This window comes from Coregonus lavaretus, assembly GCF_964263955.1.
Source record: "Coregonus lavaretus genome assembly, chromosome: 10".
NCBI lineage: Eukaryota > Metazoa > Chordata > Actinopteri > Salmoniformes > Salmonidae > Coregonus > Coregonus lavaretus.
In genome coordinates, this window is record NC_139997.1 from 49,559,746 (window position 1) to 49,586,670 (window position 26,925).

At 43.9% G+C, this 26,925-nt stretch overlaps 1 pseudogene across 1 annotated transcript in view; it reads left to right on the plus strand.

Moving 5' to 3' along the window:
• LOC311136186 (protein Aster-B-like) overlaps positions 1–26,925 on the plus strand; it is a 124,075-nt pseudogene that overhangs the window by 9,981 nt on the left and 87,169 nt on the right. Inside the window, exons 2-3 of the transcript XR_014615441.1 lie at positions 5,691–5,765; positions 11,170–11,196. The product of XR_014615441.1 is annotated as a protein Aster-B-like (transcript). The remainder of the gene's footprint in view (positions 1–5,690; positions 5,766–11,169; positions 11,197–26,925) is intronic.

The window sequence follows — 26,925 nt, forward strand, 5'->3', positions numbered from 1 at the left end:
TTCAGCTTTGTTCAATTGTATTCTTCATACTATAAAATAATGCCACAGAATTCTAAGCAAATCTTGTCTGCTAAATGAACTAGTGTAGCCCACAGCCATATGGCATAGCCAGACTGTCACACCCTGGCTCTGGGACTCTATATGTTGAGCCAGGGTGTGTTCATTCTATGTGTTCTGTGTTTCTATGTTGGGAGTTCTAGTTTGTTTATTTCTATGTTGGCCTGAGTTACTCCCAATCAGAGGCAACGAGTAAGGAGATGGAGAGGTTGGCGATGGCCCAGGTGGGCAAATCGTGGTCCTGGGAGGACATGCTCGGGGGCAAAGGGCCATGGGCTAGGATTAAGGCCCTGGCGAGAGAGGAGCAACGGCGTCAACAGTGTCGTCGTCGGACGGACGAGAGGCAACCCAAAAAACATTTTTTGGGGGGGCACACGGCATGGGCGACTGGGCAGCAGGAGGCTGCCACAGGGCGATTTGGAGAGGAGGCCACCGGGTTTGGGGGGCCAGAAGGCAGGTTGGCGGAGCCTGGATGGAGAGCGGAACCAACTTCCCGTACTCAGGCATGGCAGCATGGGACGGGGCAGGTTCCGCGGTATGCGGAGCGGCGTACTGTGCCACGAGTGGTCCGGCATAGTCCGGTACGTCCTGTGCGAGCACCCCGCACGTGTCGTGCGAAGGTGGGTATGCAGCCAGGACGGAGTGTGCCGGCTCAACGCTCGTGGTCTCCAATGCCTCTCCGCGGTCCCGGATATCCTGCGCCAGTGTCACGTGCTGTTATGCCAGTACGGGTACACAGCCCTGTGCGTCCTGTGCGGATGCCTCACACCGAGTGTGTGAAGGTAGGCATTCAGCCAGGACGGGTTGTGGCCGCTCTTCACTCCAGGTCTCCTGTCCGTCTCCACAGCCCGGTCCGGCCTGTTCCTGCTCCTCGCACCAAGCCTATGGTGCGCATCGCCAGCCCGGCCCGGCCTGTTCCTGCCCCTCGCACCAAGCCTACGGTGTGCATCGCCAGCCCGGCCCGGCCTGTTCCTGCCCCTCGCACCAAGCCTACGGTGTGCGTCGCCAGCCCGGCCCGGCCCGGCCTGTTCCTGCCCCTCGCACCAAGCCTACGGTGTGCATCGCCAGCCCGGCCCGGCCTGTTCCTGCCCCTCGCACCAAGCCTACGGTGTGCGTCGCCAGCCCGGCCCGGCCCGGCCTGTTCCTGCCCCTCGCACCAAGCCTACGGTGCGCATCGCCAGCCCGGCCCGGCCTGTTCCTGCCACTCGCACCAAGCCTACGGTGTGCGTCGCCAGCCCGGCCCGGCCTGTTCCTGCCACTCGCACCAAGCCTACGGTGCACGTCGCCAGCCCGGCCCGGCCTGTTTCTGCCACTCACACCAAGCCTACGGTGTGCGTCGCCAGCCCGGCCCGGCCTGTTCCTGCCACTCGCACCAAGCCAGGGGTGCGAGTCGTCAGCCTGGTCCAGAACGTTCCTGCTACTCGCACCAAGCCAGGGGTGCGAGTCGTCAGCCTGGTCCAGCCCGTTCCTGCTACTCGCACCAAGCCAGGGGTGCGAGTCGTCAGCCTGGTAAAGCCCGTTTCTGCTCCACGCTCCAAGCCAGGGGTGCGAGTCGTCAGTCCGGTGAGGCCCGTTCCGGCTCCACGCACCAAGCCAGGGGTGCGCATCGTCAGCCCGGTCCGGCCCGTTGCTGCTCCACGCACCAAGCCAGGGGTGCGAGTCGTCAGCCTGGTAAGGCCCGTTCCTGCTCTACGCACCAAGCCAGGGGTGCGTATCGTCAGCCCGGTCCGGTCCGTTCCTGCTCCACGCACCAAGCCAGGGGTGCGTATCGTCAGCCCGGTCCGGCCCGTTGCTGCTCCACGCACCAAGCCAGGGGTGCGCATCGTCAGCCCGGTCCGGTCCGTTCCTGCCTCACGCACCAAGCCAGGGGTGCGCGTTGTCAGTCCGGCACAACCCGTGCCTGGGTCACCGGTGCCTAATCAGGTACCGGTCAACTGCTCCACAACGAAGCTGAAGCTAACCGCTCCTGCTACGTCCAGTTCAGCTCCAGCCAGCGGGGCCAGACCGGACCAGGGGCGCTATGGGGGGATTATTGGAGGGTGGTGGGCAAGCCCGGAGCCAGAACCGCCGCCGAGGAGGAATGCCCACCCAGCCCTCCCCTGTTTTGCTCTGGTTGAGGCGCGGTCGCAGTCCGCGCCTTTAGGGGGGGGTACTGTCACACCCTGGCTGTGGGACTCTATATGTTGAGCCAGGGTGTGTTCATTCTATGTGTTCTGTGTTTCTATGTTGGGAGTTCTAGTTTGTTTATTTCTATGTTGTCCTGAGTGACTCCCAATCAGAGGCAATGAGTGTCAGCTTGGCTGGTTGTCTCTGATTGGGAGCCATATTTAAACTGTCGGTTTTCCCTTAGTGTTTGTGGGATCTTGTTTCCGTTTTGGTTTGTTCCAGTTGGTTGTGTTTAGACTTAGGACGTCACGGTATCGTTTGTTGTTTTGTTATTCGTGTGTGCACTTTAATTAAATAAAGTATGTTCGCTCAACACGCTGCGCCTTGGTCTACTCGATACGACGATCGTGACACAGACCATGGCCTAACATCAAGAAAACTCAGAGTATGCTAATCTGTTCTTCTGAAATAGAATACATTTTCTTCATATCATGTATCTTTAGACCTGTCTAAAATAAATAATGGATTTATTGTGATGGTGTAGGCTATATTACATGGATTTATTAGACTTTTTTTAATGTAGATGTTCCTAAGATCTGCTTCATTGGCTTGTAGGATATGTGGGGAAGCCAGGAGATGCTAAATGTGTTCATGTTAATAAACTGTAAATTATGTGAGACCGGCAGTTATTTGCTTGATAATCACCGGCTGACTAAATGTGATGACCGCCACAGCCGTACTCCTGGCACCTACTACCATACCCTGTTCAAAGGCACAGAATATTTTGTCTTTCCCATTCACCCTCTGAATGGCACACATACATAATCCATGTCTCAATTGGCTCAAGGCTTAAAAATCCTTCTTTAACCTGTTTCCTCCCCTTCATCTACACTGATTGAAGTGGATTTAACAAGTGACATCAATAAGGGATCATAGCTTTCACCTGGATTCATCTGGTCAGTCTATGTCATGGAAAGAGCAGGTGTTCTAAAACATGGTTAAAACTATAATTTTGACATCATAGATCAGGGGTGTCAAACGTACGGCCCGCGGGCCGGATCAGGCCCGCAAACGGGTTTAATCCGGCCCGCGAGATGATTTAAAAAAAATAAAAATAAATAAAAAGTAAAATTTTTATATATTTTTAAGTATAAAAATGCGCTGCAATTTTTCAATAAAATAAACTGCTGTTCCAATTGCGTCCACTGGATGGCGCAATAGCAATTGTGTTAAGCAAGCAAACTGTTTATACCGGGGCAGAGCAAGTAGGTCAAGCACGTGCAGCAAATGAGCTACTTTGTTTTGCCCGCAATATTTATTACGGCTTCTACTTTTAACATTATGTGCTTTGGCACCCTCATTGCCCCAATATGTCTCTGTCAAAAAAGAGAAAAGTGGACGCAGAGTGCAGAGTGTTCCAAGAAAAATGGTCATCCTATTTAATCACGGAATTGAATGGGAAAGCTGTATGTTTGGTGTGTTCAGAGCATGTTGCAGTGCTGAAAGAATATATCCTTCGTCGCCACTATGTGAGTCTTCATGCTGACAAATATGACAACTTTCAAGGACAGCGGAGATGAGAGAAGGTGAATGAACTGTTGGCGGGTCTGAAGAAACAGCAGTCTGTGTTTACTCACAGCCGAGACATCAGTGACGCTGCAGTGAAAGCTAGCTACCTCATTGCTAATGAAATCGCAGTGGCTTCAAAACCATTTAGTGAGGGTGAATTTGTAAAAACATGCATGATGAAGGCAGCGGAGATTGTGTGCCCTGAAAAGCGGCAGGCTTTTGCAAATATCAGCCTGACAAGAAACACAGTTGCAGACAGGATTTCCGATCTTTCAGTGGATTTGGACAGCCAGTTGAAGCAAAAAGTAAAGTCATTTATTGCGTTTTCTGTTGCAATTGATGAAAGCACGGACATTACAGATGTTGCACAACTGGCCATTTTTTCATCCGCGGAGTTGATGACACATTGACCGTCATCGAGGAGTTCGTGGAGTTGGTGCCGATGACAGATACAACGACAGCAGCTGATACTTTTACCGCACTCGTCGGCGCGCTGGACAGGGTCGGAGTGGACTGGTCCCGCGCTGTCAGCCTGGCTACAGATGGTGCGCCCTCAATGATCGGGAAAAAAGCAGGCGTTGTGACAAAGTTCAGAGAGAAAGTGCAATCTGCAAATGGAGGACGTGATTTTTCGACTTTTCACTGTATTTTGCACCAGGAGGCTTTGTGTTGCAAGTCATTAAAGATGGATAACGTCATGAAGGTGGTCATCCAAACTGTTAATTTCATCCGATCCAGAAGCCTGAATCACCGTCAGTTTGACAGCCTTCTCAGAGAGAAAGACCACATCTATGGCCTGCCATACCACACTGAGGTAAGATGGTTAAGCCGAGGTGCTGTGCTGAGGCGTTTCTTTGATTTACGAGAAGAAATTGAACAGTTCATGGAAGAAAAGGGCAAACCAGTGTTAGAATTTCATTCCGCAGAATGGATGCCGGACCTTGCATTTATGGTGGATGTTACAGAGCACCTGAATAACTTGAACAAACAGCTGCAAGGGCGCAACAAAGTTGTCACGCAGTATTATGACAGCATACGTTCTTTCAAGTTGAAGCTGTCATTGTGGGAGACGCAACTTGCCGGTGGTGATGCAGCTCACTTCCCCTGTCTGAAAAATGTGTGCGCGACCCAACATGTGGCAGACATGAAGCGGTTCAAAGATAAAATAACTGGACTGTTACGGGAGTTTGAGCAACGCTTTCAGATTTATGTTTATATGTTTTTATGTTGATGTGCTATTGTTTTTAATTGATTTTATTTTATTTGTATATTTAACCTATTCTTGACGCTGTGGTTCTTGCACTTGTTTGGGGAACAGGATTTCATTATTTTTATCTACATTTCTGCCTGAGAAATGACACCCTGATATAGTTCTGTGATCTGTGAAACAGTTCTGTTAATCACTGAGGCATTGTGTGTTTGTGTGTTCTTTTTCTTTAGAATTTTCAAATAAACTTGACGTGTTTTATTATTAATAGTGATGTTGTGCTTGTACTATTTTGGACACACTGTCCTCAGGCTCCAGCTTTATGTTGTATGTTGATCGTATTAAAACAAAGAAAACAATCTGAAGTTGTTGTTTTTAAGTTATATATACCATGATTTTTCCGGTCCGGCCCACTTGAGAATAGATTTTCCTCCATGTGGCCCCTGAGCTAAAATGAGTTTGACACCCCTGTCATAGATGGTCAGTCCTTGCATCCATAACTCTGTCTGTTGAGTTGTTACATTTCATGTAACTCTGAACTTTTCTAGGTGTCACACACTCACACATGCACACGCACTAACACACACACACACACACACACAGATCTGTGCTTGTCAAATCAAATGTATTGGTCACATACACATATTTAGCAGTTGTTATTGCGGGTGTAGCGGAATGCTTGTAAATGTTTGTGTGTGTTAAAAAACACATTTACACTCTAACACTGTATCTCTGTGCTGTGTTTTCCCAGCAGGGAGAACAGCCTACAGAGCAGCCACGAGGAGGACTCCGCTCGCTTCTTGACCCCTCACAGTCGGGAGGAGAGGTGGGTAACACCCTGTGTGTGTGTGTGTGACTGCATACTGTGTGCGTGCATATGTGGGTTAAAACATGCGTACTTGTGGGCAGCTAGGTGAATGTGTGCTTGAAAGACAATGAGAAAGCAAATACAATGTCCATGTATTGCTCATAAAGACTTTTGGAAGACACTATGTATCGCCTATCAGCCAATTTAACACAACTTGCTAGCGTGCAAAGAGATGTTGTGAGGTGATAATTCCACTAGAGGGCCGTTCTTAACCAAAGCCCTCAAAGGAGGACTACTACACAGTAGTGCAGGGTTAGTCAAGAAGAGAGAGAGGGGATGTGTGTGAGAGAAATGGAGAAGGAAAGCTAAAGTGATGAAAGAGAAAAAGGGAGAGGGGGACTGTTTTAAAGAGGGGTGTTAAATACTCAAGTGTTAAACGGGAGGTGTTAAGTAGCTGTGAAACGTGCCCGTTTTTTCATCAAATGTCTCCTGGGCCTAAGCACAAGGAGGCTGTACACATGACAACACAGCCTCAGAGAATCCCCCTTGTCTCCAGGTACTTCTCTATCGCTCTTCTTTTAGTTTTATCTTCTCACACTGAGCACAGGTGACGTTGAATACACTAAAGATTCATTACAGCACACCACAGAAAAACATTTCAAAACGCTGTCCAACAAAAAACTAAATTGAGAGTTTCTTATTGACATGTTCAGAATAGTACCACTCCATTTCAGACTGTTTACTTCAGTTTCCTGCGTAGGGAATACCACCCAGCTGATGCTGATGCAGGACTTTAAAAAGGCAAAGCAACTTTCACCCCCCAAAAAAATCTATCAGATATTTTCTCAAGAATTGCATTTTACTCTTAGCACCATCTGTGGCAAGAGCACACTATTATTCATTTCTGTCAATGGATGGCATATAATGGTGTAACATCTCCCCTCAAGCTTGCAGGTGTTGCAAGCTTGCATTTGAACTGGCATGCCTTCTCACAAAAAGGCGTAGCACACGCCCCAGCAGCCCCCTGAGGGGGGTGCCTCCGAGCTCGTGGGGCCTCGGCTCACCTCACACCCTAAAAAACATTTTGTATTAAAAAAATACGTGTTGAAAGAGTTAGCGACAATATACATGCCAATAAATAAAAATTAATCTGTTTAGAATGAAAAATAAATAAAGCTGTTTAGAGTTTTTCCACTTTTGGGACTATTCCATTGAACTCAGGTCGGAAGAACATCAAAGGTTCCAACCCACCCACTGTAAATACACATCTACGTCTCAGGTCATTTTGGCCACTGCCCCCATCAGCATCACAGTGTGCCAGTGTAACAGTGCAGTAGACAATAGACGTCAAATTACCTGGAAACACCAACACAGATACATTTTCAATGAAACTCCTTGAATTATTTCTCCTCTTATCCCTTTTCTCATTAAACCCAACCAGTCTCCACTATATCTAACCAGACAGGTATCACTCAATTATTTATATATACAGTAGATGTTTTGAAGCCACCGTCCCTACATCTTGGCACTCCCCCAACATTGTAAAAAATATTTAGGAAGTTATAGAAATGCAGTTATTAATGTCTACATTTGTTTTTGCCATGTAACAGACACCTTAATGCATACTTTTCAATTATATTATGTGAGCTAAACATAAAAAACTAAACAAATATATAAACATTTTCCTTAAAGTAGAATTTTTTGAAAGTACTAATGTTATTGTCTCCACTACAACAAAAACATACTTAATACCGTAATTTTGTCCTTGAAACATTTTATTGAAATACTGTAGAATTCCATTCATTCCTATGGAGGACTGCACATTCTGGGGAGTGCCAATATGGCTGACCAGTGGCTTCAAAGCCTCTCATTGGCCAATACATAGCATCAGCCAACCAGGGTTTTTATACATCATTGGTATCACTCAGTGACTCACCTAGGCTTGATACCCATCTTTGATCAGCAATGGCCAGCTCACTAACAGACTGCCTGGCACACTGATGCATTTATTTATGGTCACGTAACCTTGAGGCTCCTTCTCTGGTGTGGTACGGCTACCTAACACGTTAATGATTTATGACGATGCAAATGTGGTCTTGCTGCACAGTCACCCCCGAGAGTGAGTGAGTAAGTGAGTGAGTGTGTGTGTGTTTGTGTATGTGAAATCAGTCCTACTTTAATGGTTTGTGTGTGTGTGACGTCAGACCTAATTTAATGCTAACGGAGCTAAGGAAAAAAAAAAAGACTCATAATTATGTGCTGGCTGTGCACCTGTCTGTTATGTTGTAAAACGGTAACTAGCTAGAGTGTTTGGACTGAGTCTTGCTACTCACATACTCATCTCAGATAACTTCAGACCTCAGTTGAAATACATTGAGTATTTCAGTAAATTTTTTTTAGATACATATTTTCTGTTAATTTCAGTATTTTTTTTATACTGCTCAAGACATGAATTTGACTGGTTGGTGAACATTTCGCTAATGAATGCGTATTTAACCCAGGTCTAGATATTATTAAGGTCTCAAAAAGACTCTCATAGTTGGATCTATCACATTGGCTTGATGCTTCACCCATCATTCCCCCCATTGACTCTCACTCCAGGGTGAAGTTGCCCCTAGATACAGATCTAGGATGAGCTTCCCCTCCCCCAATCCCAACCAAATCAAATCATAATCAAAATCAAAAAATTGTATTTTATTGTCACGCTTCGTAAACAACAGGTGTAGACTAACAGTGAAATGCTTACTTACGGGTCCTTTTTCAACAATGCAGAGTTAAAGATAAAAATGTAAATAAAGATTTGAAATAGTGACACAAGGAATAAATACACAGTGATTAACAAATAACAATGACGAGTAAAAATAACATAGCTATATACAGGGAGTACCAGTACCGAGTCGATGTGAAGGGGTACGAGGTAGATAATAGACAATAGCAGCAGCGTGTAGCCATTTGATGAGCAATTTAGCAGTCTTGTTTAGCAGTCTTATGGCTTAGGGGTAGAAGCTGTTCTGGGTCCTGTTGGTTCCAGACTTGGTGCACTGGTACCGCATGCCGTGCGGTAGCAGAGAGAACAGTATGGCTTGGGTGGCTGGAGTCTGAAAATGTTTTGGGTCTTCCTCTGACACCGCCTGTTATAGAGGTCCTGGATGGCAGGGAGTTCGGCCCCAGTGATGTACTGGGCCGTACTCACCACCCTCTGTAGCGCCTTGCGGTCTGGTGCCTTGCAGTTAATTACTGTGTAAGTCTATGGAAGGGGGTGTGAACCATGACCCTCCTAGGTTTTGTATCGAAGTCAATGTACCAAGAGGATGATGGAAAGCAGCTGTCCTCTGGCTAAACCATGGTGCTACCCTAGAAGGTGCTGTTGAGGCTACTGTAGTTCATTGTGTTTTAATCAATTATTTGGTGATGTAAAGATATTTAGTATAGTTTTATCTAAAAAGGCTAACTTTTTTAATGTTTCACTATTTTTATTTTTATTACATTCACTGAGTAGGATGGTCCTCCCCTTCCTCCTCCGAGGAGCCTCCACTGGTGCACACACACACACACACACACACACACACACACACACACACACACACACACACACACACACACCCCTCTGCATTACTTAACACCTGCAGGAACTGCCCTATGGGGGGACATTGAGCACTGCACACACTCCCTTATGGTTAACTCCCCAGTTCCTATCCCCTCTCCCTCCACTCCCCCCTTCCTGGTGGACAGCTCATGTATTATGTGGTGATTCTCTGGGCAGGCAGGCCGGTCCCATGGCGAGAATCATCCACACTGCACAGCGGGCTATAGCTACAGCCAGGTATACAGGTACAGGGTACTGTACGCCAGCAGAGCTGAGCAGAGCAGGTGGAGAGAGGAGGAAGACGGAGAGGCTCGGGAAGTGGGTCACCTTAGGAGAGGGCAGAGAGAGAGAGGGAGAGAGAGAAATAGGAATTGAAATTGAAATAGGAGAGAATGAGTGTTTGTGTGATAGAGAAATTGAGAGAGGGAATGAAAGAGGGATAGCGATAGTGGGGTACTGAGGGAGTGTGTGTGTGAGATAGAGAAAGTGAGAGTCAGTGCTTGAAAGAGATTAGGCTACTTTTTCTAGTCTGGATAGCAAAAAGACGTAAGCTAGCCTGAGGGATGCAGCTTTATTAGATCAAAACCTGGCTTATGTTCCGGACCCCCATGTCTCGGACCCACCAGACCTCCGGGGGGTAGGAGGACGGTCACCATGGTCCAGAGTGGCTCGCTAACTGGTCAGATGTCCTGTGGCCTTGGGGTCAGGCAGGGCTGGGGGGGCTCACTGAGGAGGAGACTGGCCTTCCGCAGGGTCAAGTGAGTACCCCCCCCCCCCCCCCCCCATTTCTCTCTCTCTGTCTCTGTCTCTCTCTCTTTCTGCTATGGGACCCACAGGACTTGCACATTTGTATCCCAGCCAAGCACTAACCCAGTGGATTCAACTAATCGAGGGCTTGATGGTCAGTGGATGAGTTGAATCCAGCAGGTTAAGTGCTGGGCTGGTACACAAATGTGCAGTCGGGTGGGTTCCCAGGACTGATGTTGATGAATACTGATTTGCGGCACTGAACAACTCACTCACTTTACTGGACTGTTCTGAGGCTTAGACCTGTTATGGTGTTCGTTCAGAGAAAGCTGTTCAAATGATGCTGAATATTAGCTCATGGTTGTTGTGTTATTGTTAAATATGTGTTGTGTGTACTTTATGATTACGCACCTTGGTAAGGGTCTTTACCAGGTCATTTGGATATGTCAGTCACGGTTTATTTATATGGCCGGGAAGATACCAGTATTGCGATACTCATTAGTATCGTGGCAAGGAAACAAAACACGAAGCAGATTTAACTTCTTTAGGAAAACAGCCCTAATGTTGGAAACAAACATCATTATGTTATCCAGAGTCACATGTATTTATTTTCCTAGCTATAGCACACAATATTTGACATACAGCAGGTTTTTAAAGGACCAAAGAGTTTGGTCTGCTTTGTGTTTTCATTTTTTCTCCATTGGAAGAAATATTTTGCGATACTGGTATTGTCACAGCCCTAGTTATTTACATTCGATTGCCATGGTATCCTCTGTAACTCAGTTGTTAGAGCATGGCTCTTGCAACGGCAGGTTAGTGGGTTTGATTCCCAGGACCACCCATTTGTTGAAGAAAAATGATGCACCCATGACTGTAAGTCGCTTTAAATAAAAGCATCTGCTAAATGGCAGATTATATATTATCATAAATTAGCTTGAATACAACTGGACGAATGAATGTGTTGAGTGGTGTTGTCCTTTGAATTATGAATTGAGTGCCATGATATCTTATAGTGCCATGAGTATTCACTCCCAAAAAATTATAGTTTTTTCTATAAGCTCTAAAACATGTCATTTTACTTTCTTACAGGTCAGACAGTGGGGCGGGCAAGCTGAGGTAAGAATTGGCACTTTATTTTTTTTTAATCCCTGATTTTTTGTGCTGAGAATGTGCTAAAAGATGGTTGTTGAATCATGACTTCTGCTCCAAGGTGGTGAAAACACCATTGTTTTAGCTGCCGGACAAACTACCTGTCATTGTGTGAAGAATATTCAGCCTTTTGAATTTTGTCGAGCTGGCTGTTTCTGGTGTTTTGTAAGGTCCAGGTGCTGTTTCACCTTGGACGACCTGAACGTACATTTGTGTGTTTGTGAGTGTGTTTGAACATAGTCTTGTTGATAGGCAGAGCCGTGCTCGTTAGAGAGAGTGTTCATTGTGGAAGCACCAGAATGGTTATTCAAAGTTTAAGCAATATTTTATTACCATTCTAGAGCATGCGAGCCCACCTTCCTGTGTGTCCATGTTTGTTGTATTAAGGTTATCTGTGGCCTTGAGTACTACAACCATTTTATAGTTATATTATTCAGTCTCCTCAAACAGTCTTATAATCATGCATCCCTGGATCGACTCTGAAGTGCTCAAGAGACTCGCCAACACAACACAACAGAACATCTGACTGAACCCTATACAGCCCCTGCCAACCTGGGTCACCAAACCCTGACCTATGACCCTTTGACCTTATTTGTCACAGTCATCGGGCCTCAGAAGGAGAGAGGGAGCTCCGGGGTGAGGTTTCCTGTAGGTACAGATCAGCCTCCCCTCCCACAATCCTAACCTTAATCATTAGCAGGAAAAAAGCAAAATTGACCCAAGATTAGTGTCTAGGGACAACTTAACCCTAACCCTAGATGAAAGGAGACACCCTGGCATCTGGCGTCCTCTACTGGGCCAGACTGTCTCACACATAAATACGTCATCACAGGAATAGGAGCTGGTCACGGTACACATACTACACAAGGTGCATCTCAATAGTCTATAAAGTAGCATCCTCACCTCCTCTCCTTTCCTTCATCTGCCCTGATTGTTAAAAAATTTAACAGGTGAGAGCAGAAGGCGTTCCCTAATGCTTTCACCTATCCTGGGTTTGGTGATCAGTGCAGAATAGAATAGAATGGAACTGTATTGTCCATTGTAGGGAAGAGCAGTAAAGCCTGAGAGGTAAACAACATAGGACAAACGAGTGAGACCCAATGAAAGGAAGTCGCTTAGGGAGATAGCAGAGAAAGGGGAGAAGAGTGGAAGGAAAGGGGGAAAAAGAAATGGTCAAACCATTGACATTTAAAGGCGTAGAAGAAGAAGTGCTTCAACAGAGAACCGCTTAGATGCTGCGCTCGCTTGAGATTGAGACCACTCACAAGTCGTATCTTTTTAAACCAGAAAGGCTTGTTAAACACTGGTTTCATTTTACCATCCCCAGTCCCTCCTGAAATTTAACGCACAACCACTAATGAATAAAACGGTAAATGTACTGTTTTGATTCACTATTGTTTCACTTCACTGATTCAGTCTGTACCAATTATGTTTGTATACATCATTGGTCTGGACATGTCTTCATTAAAACCATTTGTGCCTACGTTTATCTTTAGCCGTGTGCTAAGGCATCTCGCTCATTGCCTGAATTAATTAGGCACTAATGACTGTGACTAGGTCTCAGCTCTATAAGGGCCTATAACAAATGTTTCTGGTTTAAGACGGTAGCAGAGAAAACATGGAACATGGTGTAATCATTTTCAGTTGTGTTGAACAGTAAAGGCAATTTTTCCATTAGTGTGCATTAGGGCTGACCCCAATTAGTCAACTGGTCGATTGTTTGGTCGATAGGCTGTTGGTCGTCCAAGATCTTTTTTAATCGAGCAGTAGCAAATATATATATACACTGTTCGACAAAAAAAATCTATTCTATTTTATGGCACACGAGACACCTGTCTTATTCGCGCCCATCTCAGTGAACTAATCCATTGCGGAGGCTGAGACTAATCCTATTGCGGAGGCCGCAGGGATGGTACAGTCCAAGAAGAAGGGGAGTGTGGCTGCACAATGCATGTCACTCTCCAGAATGCGCTCTCTCCTGCCAATTTGTGCACATTCATTGTTTCATAACTTCATTGTGTGAATTGTTTGCGTTTGATTGTTAGTGTCTATCAATTCCTCATTACATACAGTGCATTCAGAAAGTATTCAAACCCCTTGACCTTTTCCAGATCTTGTTACGTTACAGCCTTATTCTAATTTTTTTTATTTTTTTTTATCTCATCAAGCTACCCACAATACCCCATAATGACATTTTTGCAACAAAAAAAAATACTGAAATATCAAATTTACATAAGTGTTCAGACCCTTTACTTAGTACTTTGTTGAAGCACCTTTGGCAGCGATTACAGCCTTGAGTCTTCTTGGGTATGACGCTACAAGCTTGACACACCTGTATTTGGGTAGTTTCTCCCATTCTGTTTGGATGGGGAGTGTCGCTGCACAGCTATGTTCAGGTCTTTCCAGAGATGTTTGATCGGGTTCAAGTCCGGGCTCTGGCTGGGCCACTCAAGGACATTCAGAGACTTGTCCCGAAGCCACTCCTGCGTTGTCTTGGATGTGTGCTTAGGGTCATTGCCCTGTTGGAAGGTGAACCTTTGCCCCAGTCGGAGGTCCTGAGCGCTCTGGAGCAGGTTTTCATCAAGGATACTCTCTGTACTCTCCCAGTCCCTGCCGCTGAAAAACATCCCCACAGCATGATGCTGCCACCACCATGCTTCACCGTAGGGATGGTGCCAGGTTTCCTCCAGACGTGACGCTTAGCATTTAGGCCAAAGACTTCAATCTTGGTTTCATCAGACCAGAGAATCTTGTTTCTCATGATATGAGAGTCCTTTAGGTGCCTTTTGGCAAACTCCAAGCGGGCTGTCATGTGCCTTTTACTGAGGAGTGGCTTCCGTCTGGCCACTCTACCATAAAGGCCTGATTGGTGGAGTGCTGCAGAGATGGTTGTCCTTCTGGAAGGTTCTCCCATCTCCACAGAGGAACTCTGGAGCTCTGTCAGAGTGACCATTGTGTTCTTGGTCACATACCTGACCAAGGCCCTTCACCCCCGATTGCTCAGTTTGGCCGGTAGGCCAGGTAATGTTGGTTATTAAATAAATTTGCCCATTTGGGGATTTGATAGTATTTCTGATTGACTTAACGCACCACCACTAATGAGCTGTGGAGCTTCTCAAAGTAATGTTTTCTTCACCTCAAACAGCAAGCAAACAAAGTCTGATTTTACATCCATTGAGAATGACAATAGTTCCTCAGTGTATTTGAAAAATCTTTCCAGCTCTCTCCCTTTCCATAACCACTCAGCGTGAAAGGGAAAAATGTAATGCTCTGATCCAGTGGAAATGTCATAAAATAGGTATACCTGATTACTTCTTATCCCTTGCGCAAATAGCCTACAGCTGTGTCAGAGCTCACTGGCGCAGGAAACTGAGTGCCCAGAATAATTTATACAATGTTGCAAGTTTGTTAGCACGAGCTTCAGGCCGGACCCAAGTTAATAGTTGATACAATGTTGCAAATTTGTTGCAAACAGGCCATGCGTAGCCAATGTGATTTATAGGATATTTATTTTAATCAGGATATTTTCTACCTGCAGGCTGCAATGTTTTTTTTTGTTGGCTTTATAGGCAATTTTTACATAGTTGGCAATGGCAATAGAAGTTACTTTTTAGATTTGTATCATTTTCATTTAGATTTGGATAGAATTTTGATGAACCAAATTACAATTATTTTGAGATACGAAGACATTATTATTGTAACGTAGACGCTGGGAGTCGAGAAGCAGGTGCAGTTGGTAAGTTTAATATAACAAAGAACATGGAACGTCTTGTAGCGTCTTGACATGAAACACAGAAACAATACTGCCTGTGGAAAGAACCTAAGGGAGTGCCAGATAAAGGGGAGGTAATGAGTGAGGTAATGGAGTCCAGGTGTGCCTCATGATGAAGCGCAGGTATGCGTAATGATTGATGCCAGGTGCGAGTTATGATGGTTACCAGGACCGGTGGTTAGTAAACCGGCAACGCCGAACGCCGGAGAGGAGGAGCGGGAGTAGACATGACAATTATAAATTAATTTAAACTGTTCCATGAAAATTTGCAATATGAAAACCAGAACTGGCACGCAGATCGGTAGAAATGGTAAGATAAATTGGCATTCCACATGAGAAGGTTTGCCCCTGGTGTAGCCTATTACCGGCATCTTCAGGAGAGTAAAGGCAGAATCTGCGAAAGCCAGTAGGAGTGAGAGGAGGATGGTTGGGATATATTATTTTATTTTCTTCTGGTTATCTTGATCTCTGGCTCACTCTTCAGTAATTTGTGTCTTATTTCATCAAACAGTGAGCTTAAAGAATCAGACAAGCGCAATGCATATATAGTTGATTTTATTAAAACACATAGGACTTGTCTATAAATGGAAAAATACATGTTTTGTATTTATTTAGACCAATCGATTGGTCGAAAGAACAGATGACTTTCGGTCGACCAAGATTTTTTTTTGTCGTTTGATAGTGTGTGTGAGCGAGCAAGAGAGGGAGAAATAGTGAGTGAGAAAGAAAGGTTGCGAGGGCCAGAGAGAGGGGTATATGAGAACGAATAAGAGAGTCACAGGGAAAGTGAGAGACGGCCAGAAAAACAGAACCAGGCTCACAGGCTGGCTCCTTCTGCCTCCTTCTGCCTTTTGGCTCGTTTGTTCTCCTCAGCTGATCTAATTGGCCAAGCACCTTTGAAAAATGCCCTGACACACTTATATGGCAGCCAGATCCCTCTCTCTCCAGGGAAACAGAGATTTCCTGGTAAATTCCACAAGAACTAGGTGTGCGTGTGTGTGTGTGTGTGTGTGTGTGTGAGAGAGAGAGAGAGCTAGTGCATAAGTGTGTGTCTCTGTGTCTCGTGTGTGTTTCTGTGTGAGCGAGAGCATGTATACAAACATGTGTGCATGTCTGTGTGTGTGTGTCTGTTCAGGACTCTCTGTTCAGAGGTCAGAGTGTTGTTTGGGGGCTCTGAGGATGTAGAGGGTGCTGCAGGGATGCAGCAGCAGTGGGGTGTCATATTACCATGTCTGATGATTCATCACCACCATACTGCAGAATGCAGCAGACCAGGGTGATCTGAATCTCTCTACACACTCACACACACAGATACGCATGCACATACCTACACAACACACATACAGTTGAAGTCGGAGTTTACATATACCTTAGCCAAACACATTTAAACTCAGTTTTTCACAATTCCTGACATTCAATCCTAGTAAAAATTCCCTGTCTTAGGTCAGTTAGGATCACCACTTTATTTTAAGAATCTCCCACAATAAGTTAGGTGAATTTTGGCCCATTCCTCCTGACAGAGCTGGTGTAACTGAGTCAGGTTTGTAGGCCTCCTTGCTCGCACACGCTTTTTCAGTTCTGCCCACACATTTTCTATAGGATTGAGGTCAGGGCTTTGTGATGGCCACTCCAACACCTTGACTTTGTTGTCCTTAAGCCATTTTGCCACAACTTTGGAAGTATGCTTGGGGTCATTGTCCATTTGGAAGACCCATTTGCGACCAATCTTTAACTTCCTGACTGATGTCTTGAGATGTTGCTTCAATATATCGACATAATTTTCCTTCCTCATGATGCCATCTATTTTGTGAAGTGCACCAGTCCCTCCTTCAGCAAAGCACCCCCACAGCATCATGAAGCCACTGCTCCAAAACCGCCATAAAAAAGCCAGACTACGGCTTGCAACTGCACATGGGGACAAAGATCTTACTTTTTGGAGAAATGTCCTCTGGTCGGATGAAACAAAAATAGAACTGTTTGGCCATAATGACCATCGTTATGTTTGGAGGAAAAAGGGGAAGACTTGCAAGCCGAAGAACACCATCCCAACCGTGAAGCACGGGGGTGGCAGAAAAGCAGAAAATGTGTGGGCAGAACTGAAAAAGCGTGTGCGAGCAAGGAGGCCTACAAACCTGACTCAGTTACACCAGCTCTGTCAGGAGGAATGGGCCAAAATTCACCCAATTTATTGTGGGAAGCTTGTGGAAGGCTACCCGAAACGTTTGACCCAAGTTAAACAATTTAAAGGCAATGCTACCAAACTAATTGAGTGTATGTAAACTTCTGACCCACTGGGAATGTGATGAAAGAAATAAAAGCTGAAATAAATAATTCTCTCTACTATTATTCTGACATTTCACATTCTTAAAATAAAGTGGTGATCCTAACTGACCTAAGACAGGGAATTTTTACTAGGATTAAATGTCAGGAATTGTGAAAAACTGAGTTTAAATGTATTTGGCTAAGGTGTATGTAAACGTCCAACTTCAACTGTACTTTTGTTCCTGTTTCCTCCAGCAAGGTCCTTTGCTGTTGTTATGGGATTGCTTTGCACTTTTCGCACCAAAGTATGTTCATCTCTAGGAGACAGAACGTGTCTCCTTCCTGAGCGGTATGACGGCTGCGTGGTCCCATTGTTTTTATACTTGCGTACTATTGTTTGTACAGATGAACGTGGTACCTTCAGGTGTTTGGAAATTGCTCCCAAGGATGAACCAGACTTGTGGAGGTCTACAATTTTTCTTTTGATTTTCCCATGATGTCAAGCAAAGAGGCACCGAGTTTGAAGGTAGGCCTTGAAATACATCCACAGGTACACCTCCAATTGACTCAAATGATGTCAGTTAGCCTATCAGAAGCTTCTAAAGCCATGTCATAATTTTCTGGAATTTTCCAAACTGTTTAAAGGCACAGTCAACTTAGTGTATGTAAACTTCTGACCCCACTGGAATTGTGATACAGTGAATTATAAGTGAAATAATCTGTCTGTAAACAATTGTTGGAAAAATTACTTGTGTCATGCACAAAGTAGATGTCCTAACCGACTTGCCAAAAGTATAGTTTGTTAACAAGAAATTTGTAGAGTGGATGAAAAACAAGTTTTAATGACTCCAACCTAAGTGTATGTCAACTTCTGACTTCAACTGTAGGTGTGCTCATAGCACTCACATAGGCACACACACACACTTCACTAGAGCCAGACAAAATGAAGAGGTTTACGAGGAGAAAGAGTTAAAGCTCCGGTTCACGTTTCTCTGTTCACGTTTCTCTCTTTCTCATGCTGGCCCATCACTTTCTTTTCTTGTCTTTCGCTTAACTCCTCTCTCCATCTCACACTAATTCCCTCAGCCTCTCCTTCAGCCTCTCTTCCCCTGACTTTGATGTGCTCATTTAGATGAAGGTGCTAGATAGCGTATAATTAGGATACTAATTATAGTCTTCCAGAATGACTAATGTCTTGGTAGCTTCACTTTAATGTGTTGGTGGTGTTGTGAGAGAAACTGTGTGCTGTGCTGAATAGTGACAACCGGAGTAAGGTGGAGTTTCCCCTATATGCTGACCTTGGGTCAGTTTTGCATTTCCGTCACTAATGGTTTAGGTTAGCAGAGGCTTATTGACGGAGGCTGATCCTAGATCTGTACCTAATGGAAACTTCATCCTGGAGAAGTGACAACCTTTCTATGGGAGGCCCGGTACAGATTGTAGAAGAGCAGATGCTAGGCTAAGGGATTAGCACCACAGCCTAGCGGCTCGGCTTTGGATGCTAACCGAGCCTGACAGGCACGCCTGTCACCTGACCCCTCACGCCGCCCACTCATTGGACGGCCGGTATCAAGCAGCATGTGGCTAAAAATACCAAATAAGGTGATAGAGGGGAGGGAGGGTCAATGTGAGGTGCTGTGGGGCCTGGCCGTGTGAGCTCTGGCTTGGTGTGTGTGTGTGTGTGTGTGTGTGTGTGTGTGTGTGTGTGTGTGTGTGTGTATCTGTACAAGTGTTGTAGTTTTGTGTTTTGACTTTCCTTGCAAAAATGTGTACTTTTTGTGTCCCTGTGCCTGTACTAAACTGTGTGTGTGTGTTTCCCTGCTGTGCTGCTCAAAGCACAGGAAGCTGTGTGTGCGCAGAAATAGCTGTGCGTGTGTGGGGAGAGCACTTGGCTCACAGTGAGCTCAGCCACATCTCCAGAGACCAAGCACAGGAAATAAACAGGCCCGCATCCAGGACTACAATTACACTGAATATACAGCAGCACTGTAGGCTGGCTAGCACAGTCACCTTGCAAGGCATATTCCACTGGTACCAAGGATGTATAAACTCCCTGTGAATATAATGTAGTCGTACCTGTTTTTTGGGGACATTCATGTCATCAATATGTTGCTAACTACAGAGCCTTCAGAAAGTACACCCCTTAACTTTTTCCACATTTTGTTGTATTACATCCTGAATTTAAAATGTATTAAATTGAGATTTTTTGTCACTGACCCATGGGGCGGCGCACAATTGGCCCAGCGTCGTCCAGGGTAGGGGAGGGAATGGCCGGCAGGGATGTAGCTCAGTTGGTAGAGCATGGCGTTTGCAACGCCAGGGTTGTGGGTTCGATTCCCACGGGGGGCCAGTATAAAAAATAATGTCAAAAAAACAACAACAAAAAACATTGTATGCACTCACTAACTGTAAGTCGCTCTGGATAAGAGTGTCTGCTAAATGACTGAAAATGAAGAGAAAAAAAAATGAAAATGATCTATACACAATACACCATAATGTCTTGTGTCAATAAGTTTTCAACCCCTTTGTTATGGCAAGCCTAAATAATTTCAGTAGTAAAGATGTGCTTAACAAATCGCATAATAAATTGCATGAACTCATTCTGTGTTCAATAATAGTGGTTAACATGATTTTTGAATAACTACCCCATCTCTGTACCCCACACATACAATTATCTGTAAGTTCCCTCAATCGAGTCGTGAATTTCAAGCATAGATTCAACCACAAAGACCAGGGAGGTTTTTCAATGCCTCGCAAAGAAGTGCACTGATTGGTAGGTGTACAAAAATGTATAAATCAATACACTCAATACAGGCATCCTTTGAGGGGAAGGAGAAGAAGGAAACTGCTCAGGGATTTCATCATGAGGCCATTGGTGATTTTAAAACCGTTACAGAGTTTAATGGTTGTGATATGAGAAAACAACATTGTAGTTACTCCAAAATACTAACCTAAATGTAAAGAGAAGGAAGCCAGTACAGAATAAAAAATATTGCAAAGCATGCATCCTGTTTGCAACAAATAACTTATGTAATACTGCAAAACATATGGCAAATAAATTAACTTTTGGTCCTGGATACAAAGCGTTATGTTTGGGGCAAATCCAACACAACACATCACTATGCACCACTCTTCATATTTTCAAGCATGTTGGTGGCTGCATCATGTTATGGGTATAAACAGAATACTGCTATGAGCACAGGCAAAATCCTAGAGGAAAACCTGGTTCAGTCTGCTTTCCAACAGACACTGGGAGACGAATTCACCTTTCAGCAGGACAATAACCTAAAACACAAGGCCAAATCTACACTGGAGTCAGAGAATGTGAGCGGAGCGGGAGTGGAGCGAGGAGCAGAGGGTGCCCAATCTGCCTGGAACGTGGGGCGAGTTTCCCAAAGGGTGGAGCGTCGGCCTTCTCGCCCGCTCCAATTTCACTCCAGTACCGCTCCAGTAGTGCTCACTTCACGGATTCAGGGCATGCCTGGCCCAGCATGCATTTGTAGGCTACTTGTGTGCTGCTATAGGTCCTTGCTTTAGCTACTGTCATGGAGTTCGCTAAATATGTTCATAAAGAAACAGATAAAACACAAAGATGAGGAGGACCAAGAGCAAGAGAGGGAGTGGGGTGATGTAGTGTCCACAACTAAAAAATCATTGTGGAATCTGAAGAGACACATATCCCGAAAGCATGATGGTGTAGTAAGTGCACATGCTAACATAAAGGAGCAAGGTGGATAGCTAGCTAAGTGTCATTGAAGCAAAGTATTTATAAACTATGAATCAGATCTCTTTAGATGTTCTTTGGGCCTACCTATAAAAAACAAGTAAAAAAAAACATTTGGTTCCATGATCTAGCCCTGTTTATTATTAATATTTGAATAATTGAAAAGGCCATCATAATTCATGTTTTGTGGAGATCATATGACAAATACATTTCAATGTATTATCACGCCGATTTAGGCCTATATTAAACGTAGGCTACATGTCTGGTTAGGCCTATATCCATGACTTTGTCTTATTTTGGTGCTAATTTAAGGTAGGCTATCATTAGGCTAATTAAGCTTTAATTTGTATTTATAGAAAAAGAGACGCAGCAGCAACGAACTTTGCAGGAGAAAGACACATTCCAAGATGACTTTGCTGCACGTAAAGCCCCAGCAGTGTCGCGGGAAAGTAAGAGGCAATTGGATGAGGCTTTCTTGAAAATGGTTTACTTGGACTATGAGCCCCTAACTAAGGGAGAACGGGAAGAGATGTGGTACTTTGCAAGTGCAGCTCAACCAGGCTACACAATGCCTTGCTATAGTACGGTCCGAGACACCCTCATGCTCTATGCCCTGCAAGAAATGGATGCCAAGCTGAGAGACCTATTGCAACTAGGTGATGGTTTCGTTGTGTCAACTGACATTTGCATTAGCAGAAGTTTCCTGGGGATTGTCGCCAGTTTCATTGACGGAAAATATAAAGGCCACACAGTGTTTTTGAGCTCCGAGCACATACAAGGACACCACACAGCAGAGGTCATTTACCACAAATATGAAAGTGTCCTGAGGAACTGGAACGTGCAGCGGCAAGTAAAACGAGTGGTGACTGACAGCGCAAGCAACATGGTCAAGGCCTTCAACCTACCTGGTTTTGAGGAGACCAATGACAATGGCCAGGAGGAAGATGAGACATCCGACACAGAGGAGGAGGGTGCATCACCTGCGCTCTCACAGTTCCAAACTGAACATTTAGCCAACAACGTGGACATAATGGTAAACCAGTACTTCACAGAGTGAAATCTCCATTTACTGTGACCAATTCACATACTTCAGCTCACAATAAAGGATGCCATTAACATGCATTATGGGGTTAGTGAACTGATCCAGAAAGTGGGGAAACTTGTGAAAAGTGTTAGGAAGAGTACATTGAACACAGAGGAATGACAAGATGGAACAGCTAATTACGCATGATTGAGTCTGTGTTGAAGATGTTCGAAAGGGACACATTGTGACAAAACAAACTGCAGTCTACCTCCGATGATGCAAAACTCACCCTTAACAAAGTGCGTCGGCTACAGTTCCTGGTGGAGGTACTGACACCACTAGCTGACCTCACCAATAATATGCAGAAAGAGTTGGGAAACCTGGGCATGATTCTCCCTGCCGTGTCTGAAATAAAGAAACTGATGAAAATTATTCTCCCTACCGTGTCTCAGCCCATAGACACTATCAGATAACATCTCCACTCGGAACAGGCGGTACTATAATGATAAAATCTTGTCCTAGCTGCCGTCCTGGACCCCAGGTTTAAAACTAAGTGGGTGATAAGGGCAGAGCTGGTGCGTAACCAAGACCATATTGAATGTTTCTGAGTGGCATAAAGCTCTTAGAGCAGGGGTCTCCAACCTTTTCTAGCATGAGAGCTACTTTAAGAAAATGTAACATGTTGTAAGCTACTCATTTTTTTATAGCTTTCAAATAGGCACATTGTTCTCTTCTCCTCTACCCTGCAACTCTTCCCCGGGTCCTTGGTGTACAAAAGGTGAGTTTTCTGTCAATATACCTGGTAAAAAAAAAAAATAAAAAAAATAAATAATAATAATTGTTAATAAACAACTCTAAGGAGTATTTTCCAGAATTCTGTTTTCCCTGTTTTATTTTTTGTGGTTTGTGAAAGACTCACAGCTGTAATCACCACCAAAGGTGCTTCTAGAATGTATTGACTGAGGGGTTTGAATACTTATGTAAATTAGATATTTCTGTATTTCATTTTCAATATTTGCTACAATGTATAAAAACATGTTTTCACTTTGTCATTATGGGTTATCGGGTGAGAAAAAAAAATATATTTAATCTATTTTGAATTTAGGCTGTAACACAACAAAATGTAGAATAAGTCAAGGGGTATGAATACTTTCTGAAAGGAAATGAAGGAAAGGGGGATACCTAGTCAGTTGTACAACTGAATGCATTCAACTGAAATGTGTCTTCCACATTTAACCCAACCTCTGAATCAGAGAAAGCACTGTAGATGTGTTGAGAAGTGCTTCAAATACAATCAAATGGCATTTGAATGTTAAATGGATACAAATCCATTGTAAATGTATAAAACAATAATAAAGCACTTAAATGTACAATCATTTCCAAACCCACTTTCTGTCATAGGCCTTTTTCAAATAAATATTTAAAGCGCAGTAAAATGTGTGTTGCCTGTTAGTGCTGTACATGGTGCTGAAGGTACTCTGGGAACGTTGAAGTTCAAAAGGGGTAATTGGTTGTAAAAAGTTAGGAAAACCACTGTAATAGAGTAAATACATGGTAGACTATATGTACATCAGTGATGCAGTCCTCTCTGTTAGTATACAGTGGAATCAACCAGACTAGCAACCTTCATAATGCTAACCTTTACCAGATCAGGATGGTTTGCCTTCATAAACCCTGAATGTACTTGACATGTGTCATTGGTTTTGAGTGGTTTGAATTCCTGTGTCATCGTGGCACTTCCTGAGCCTGTGGCGTCTGGGGAGGTTTCCATGACAACAGGCCCATCCGTGGCCATGTGACACCCAGCCTTGGCCCCAGTGTATTTTGGGTAAGGTGACTCAGCAAAACTTGACTGTAGCTGAAAAGAGAGACAGCAAGTGGGAGAGAGAAAGGGAGGCAGCTCGCTCTCTCTCTCTCTCTCTCTCTCTCGTTTTTCCCCGTTGGCGTGCTGGAGTAAGGAGTATAGTGCAGGGAGCAAAGCAAGGCTAATTTCTGTCCCAGAGCTCAACCCAAATGAGGAAGGAGTTTAAATATAAAATTGGCACTTAAGGTTCCTGTTTATTTGAACAGAAACACAAGCTTTTCCAAATTTGCTACCAGCATGTTGCATGAATGCAGAAGTACAGCGTATCATAGTATTCGGATATATCCAGCTTGGAATTTTGGGGAAATTTTGCAACCCTATCTATGACCTGTGGCGTGTTTAGTAAGATGAAACTTTCAGAATGTTGTAGATAGAAATATAACCAATAGATCTTATACAATTTCCTATTCTACCCAAAACAGATCAAATCTTCTCCAAACAATACATTTCTACCTGAATGTTCTGTAACGTTGCCTGTTTTCATCACACCCTCAGGTCCTTAGGTCACAGGGCTCCAGACTAACATTTTTCCCTGGTGGCACTGGTGCCACTAAGTATTTCAGTTGGTGGCACCAGCCCATTATTTGTTCACACCAATTTATTTTTGCGGCATCACGCGATATAATGAAAAATAAATAAATAATGTGTGTCATCTTAAGTCATTCACAGTGCTTTATTAAAAAGTGTAATAGACTACTGAGATGGTATTCAAGATATACGTTGTTTCATCTTTTCATGTTGTGTTTCCATTTATTTTAATGTGCAACCTGTTACAGGAGGGGGTCGCAGTTCCGTAGCGACCCACTAGGTGTCATCCTCCGACAACCTTAGGCACCTCCTCACTCACAGTCAGGACTAATCATCATGCTATTGGTGTCACCTGTGTCTATCGGTTCACTTGTGTATTTATGCCCTCGCTTTCCTGTGTTCCCTTGCTCAGTTTTCTCTGCTAGTTTCTCTATGTCCAGCAGTACTACACAGTGTCTGATCGGATATCTATGTACAGGTACTTGAGTAGTGTTCTCCCTGTTTCGTTATTTGTTTCAGTCTTAGGTAGTATTTTGTATTTTGGCTGTCAGACGGTTTTTGGAGACTTATTTGCTCCGCCTTTCTTTTATCGTGATAAGTCCGTTATTTTGTATTTTGGCTTCGGGACCACTAGTAAAGATCCTTGTTTCACCATCTCTGCCTACTGCCTACTGTATGTCCTGCACCACACCTGGGTCACACCCCAACCCTTACAGCAACCTAATCCAGTGATTACCACATTTCCCTCCACAGTTTTTATGGGAGTAAAGTGATGCCAAAAAAAGACAAAAAAGTAATGACGTACAAAAATCATGACAAGTGTGATGGAAACAGTGTCGGTACAGTGTCGGTACAATTTTATAAATGTCGACAGACAATATGTTTGTTCGACATGGTGCACTTTCACTACCCTGTAGCCTAAACTGTGCATGCTTTTCCAAGTCGCAGTGGGAGGACCACACAACATAGCATCGAGTGACTGCAAATTTACCTCAACATGATGGTTATTCTATAAACAATTACGCAAGAAATCGTTTCCACCGCAATCTATCGCACAATTAAATGTGCATTACGTCATCACGCACAGCCTTTTATCCGAAACAAAGTCTGATGGAAGCACACCTCTGGTGGGGAAATGCGCATATTTTGTATGCAGAATTGTATCATATTTGCATGAAAATCTGTCTCAAATTGGATAGAAACCTAGCTACAGTCATTTTGGGTTGACAATTAGGCTATTTTTGTTATATTTTACTGTTAAAATAGGGCTCCAGAATTTTCTGATATATATATTTTTCCATAGGGATGCATTTGCCATAATCTTTATGTGCAGTAATATCATAGGATAATTTATTTGGGGCTAATTCACCACCTGAGTAAGTGGAAACTCAAAACACATTAGCTAGATCGCGAACTCTAAATATACTGCAAGACCCACTGCTAGTAGCCATGTATTAATCTGACAGTAAATTGAATGTCCAAATAAACGTTGCAGTTGTAAAAATGAGGCCAATGTTCATTCCGCACACTCCGTATCTCAAAGATATTTAAATATCTTGGTTGTAAAATAGTTGCTATTGAGCTAAAAAAATTTTTTGGAGAAATAAAACTAAATACAGTGCCTTCAGAAAGTATTCACACTGACTTTTTCCACATTTTGTTGTGTTACAGCCTGAATTTAAAATTGATTAAATTTAGATTTTGTGTCACTGGCCTACACACAATACCCCATAATGTCAAATGTGGAATTATGTTTTCTAAATGTTTACAAATTAATTGAACATGAAAAGCTGAAATGTCTTGAGTCAATAAGTATTCAACCCCTTTGTTATGGCAAGCCAAAGAGTAAAAATGTTCTCAACAATTCACATAATAAGTTGCATGGACTCTGTGTGCAATAATAGTGTTACTACCTCATCTCTGTACCTCACACATACAATTATCTTTAAGGTCCCTCAGTCGAGCAGTGAATTTCAAACAGATTCAACCACAAAGACCAGGGAGGTTTTTCAATGCCTCACAAAGAAGGGCACTGACTGGTAGATGGGTAAACAAAAGAAGAGCATGGTGAAGTTATTAATTACACTTGGATGGTGTATCAATACACCCAGTCACTACAAAGATACAGGTGTCCTTCCTAACTCAGTTGCCGGAGAGGAAGAAAACCGCTCAGTGATTTCTCCATGAGGCCAATGGTGAATTTAAAACAGTTACAGAGTTTAATGGCTGTGATAGGAGAAAACTGAGGATGGATCAACAACATTGTAGTTACTCCACAATACTAACCTAAATGACAGAGTGAAAAGAAGGAAGCCTGTACAGAATACAAATATTCCAAAACATGCATCCTGTTTGCAATAAGGCACTAAAGTAAAACTGAATAAAATGTGGCAAACAAATGAACTTTATGTCCTGAATACAACATGTTATGTTTGGGGCAAATCCAACACAACACATCACTGAGTACCACATCATATTTTCAAGCATGGTGGTAGCTGCATCATGTTATGGGTATGCTTGTC